Genomic DNA, 3,110 nt, shown 5'->3' with positions numbered 1-3,110 from the left:
GCTGCAGGTGCACACGTGCCGGCTGAGAATGTTGCCCTCAGGTGGCAACACATCTTCCCCGATGCGCTTTCCTTCTGCTGCAGTTTGGGTAGTTGCTGCCACGTCCCCGAGTTCAGCGATCGCCTGCCCTACCGCTCCCAACCCACAGACGGACGGCGGACAGCAGACAGACGGCAGACGGACGGCAGACGGACGGCAGACAGCAGACAGCAGACGGACGGTGGACAGACAGCAGCAGACAGATGGCAGACAGACGGCAGACAGCAGACGGATGGCGGACAGACAGCAGCAGACAGATGGCAGACAGACGGCAGACAGCAGACAGCAGATGGACAGCAGACAGCCCGCAGACAGACAGTAGACGGCAGACAGCAGACAGATGGCAGACAGACAGCAGACGGACGGCAGACAGACGGCAGACAGACAGCAGATGGCAGACAGCAGACAGACAGCAGACGGATGGCGGACAGCAGACAGATGGCAGACAGCCCGCAGGCAGCCCGAAGACAGATGGCAGACAGACGGCAGACAGATGGCAGACAGACAGCAGACAGACGGCAGACAGACAGCAGACAGACAGCAGACGGACGGCAGACAGCAGACAGCGGACAGATGGCAGACAGCCCAAAGACAGATGGCAGACAGCCCGTAGACAGACGGCACACAGACAGCAGACGGACGGCAGACAGCAGACAGACGGACGGCAGACAGCAGACAGCCCGCAGACAGAGAGCAGATGGCAGGCAGACGGCAGACAGCCCGCAGATGGCCCGAAGACAGATGGCAGACAGATGGCAGACAGACGGCAGACAGACGGCAGACGGACAGCAGACAGCAGACAGACGGCAGACGGGTGGCAGACAGGCGGTGTCTCTGACGCTGTGTTCTGGGCCGCGTGTCTGTCTGGTCTCTTCACGCATGTTGGCCTCCTTGTTTCCAGGTTGCCAGGCACACGTGTTTAGTTGTCCGAAGGTTTCTCTCAGAGACTCCAGGATCTGAGTCCTCTCTCCAGGTTTGGTTCTCTTGGCTATTTCCTTTTTTTTCCTAATCTTTATTTTTTAACGGAAGCTCTGCGCGTAACCGGGACCCAGACCCGCGACCCGCGCGATGAAGAGCCGGGCGCGCCGCCGAGCGGGCCAGCCGGGCGCTGACCACTTCATGTTGGCCGAGCGCATTTCCTTGGTTTCTGATGGAGCTTGTCTTTTTTTAATTGACTGCCGGAGTCCGCTTGTGTGTCAGAACCGCAGAGACTAGAAGGTGACTGTGGAACCCCCGATGTGTGAATTAACACGGGGGTCGCGGGGCCCTGTCACTGTCGACGCGCACTGACCGTCCCGACGTGTGCCCTAGAGGTCCTCCGGTGCTCGTGACCCGCGGCCAGGCGGGAGCAGGTGACACGCGCAGCAGCGCGGGCGTCTCCGGCCACAGGGGCAGTGGGACGCGTCAGCGTGTCCTGTGGTTGAGCGGCACGGGGGTCCGGGGCCCGTCGAGTTAGACTCAGGCCACCAGAGGCTCCAGATGACCGCAGGCTGGTCAGGGCTTTCTCTTCCTTGGGGTCAAAAGTGGCCGTGGGTTCATCTCCCTTCCGCGTCTCGTCCTCAGGTGTCGCCCTGCACCCGCCCCTGCCCCTCGGGGAGTGCCTCCCGTTTGCCCAGGGTGCCTGCAGCGCCTTGGGTTTCTCTGCTTTCCTGCCTGACACCACGGCCCCGTGTGCCTGCCGCCCCGTGCGGGGTCCCCTCGGCTCCCCGCCTCCCCCGTCTCCGGCGGCCGAGGTTGCCGTGTGTCTGCGGGGGCCTCTCGGCTGTGCTGGTCCACTGCCCCCCGACCCCTGGGGAAGGACCCCCCCAGGCGGGGATGGGGGTGCCGAACTCACTCCGCCCCAGCCGTGCTCCTGCCTACGGGGCATCCGGGGTCCCCGCACGGGGTCTAGGCTGCACTCACTGCTGGGCCAGGAATCACGTCTCTGCGACCCACCGCATCCCGCGTGGGAGGGGACCCACGGCGTCTGTTCCAGCGTCTTGTAGGGACACGGGGAGCGAGCCTGAAGCGTCTCCGGCCGTGCCGGAGTTTGCCCGTCACCTCACGTAAAGAGATGTCGCGATGAGGACGTGTTCCAAGTCTGTGCAAGACGGGGGCGCCCGGGCCGACGGTGTGGGCGCCGCTCAGCCCTGCGAGGGAGGGCCTCGCTGATGGCGCTCTGCGTTTCAGAAGAAACACGTCTGTGGAGAAAACACTTGGAAAATGTTCAGAAATGTTATGTTGTTGTTGTGGGGCTTTGTCGCTGGGAACAGTGCGCGTCACTTTTTTTTTTTAAGTCTAACTTAACACTTAAAAAACTTGGAAATAGTTTTTAAACTTGTTCTAGAATATCACAAAAGGTTTTAGTAGATTGGATTTATTCATAAAAATCATTAAAATTCAACACCTTCTAATTAGCCTGGAGAACACCTGTTATTTTGGCGTATAGAAGTTTGCTGCCCAAATTTTAACAAAAACAGGCCAGATTGGTCGATGGGATTGCGAGACGTGCGATGCAACTCGGAGGCGCGGCCCGCGGCACAGCGCGGCTGGCCCGGGGCCTGTGAGGGGCGGGCGTGCCAGAAATTAAACCCAAGAGTCACAACTAGCTGGGTGCGAATATCTTGTCTAATGGTTGCCTCCCGAGTGGTAAATGGAATTTCGTAAATAAGGAAGCGTATTCAAGGTGGGACTCACTGAAGTCACTATTTTTACCGTATTTTAGTACGGTGAAGACTTGATACATTTAAGATTGGTTTAAAATATTAAATTTCATCCTTACGCCGTCCTTCTAAAGCATCCACTTGTGTTAATGAGGGTAACGTAGTAGTCTATACAGTCTGTAAGTGAATGTTCGTGCTCCTGGGACTCCTGCTCAGTTGGGACACCCTTCTCCCAGAGATCTCTGCTTGGGCCGTGAGAACGGGGGGGGGGTTAGGACTTGGGGGAAGTTGTGGATGATTTGGGGATGAAGTCCCTGAGGCGCACACGGTCTGTTTTCTGAACGTAAGTGGAACCCGTCTGGAGTTCTCTGCCTGCAGGTGCTTGCGGGGGGCGCCGGGAGGCCGCTGGCAGACTCGCAGGCTCAGGCC

Source organism: Suricata suricatta, chromosome 4 (genome assembly GCF_006229205.1).
Source record: "Suricata suricatta isolate VVHF042 chromosome 4, meerkat_22Aug2017_6uvM2_HiC, whole genome shotgun sequence".
Taxonomy (NCBI): domain Eukaryota; kingdom Metazoa; phylum Chordata; class Mammalia; order Carnivora; family Herpestidae; genus Suricata; species Suricata suricatta.
This window is presented reverse-complemented; position numbering follows the sequence as displayed.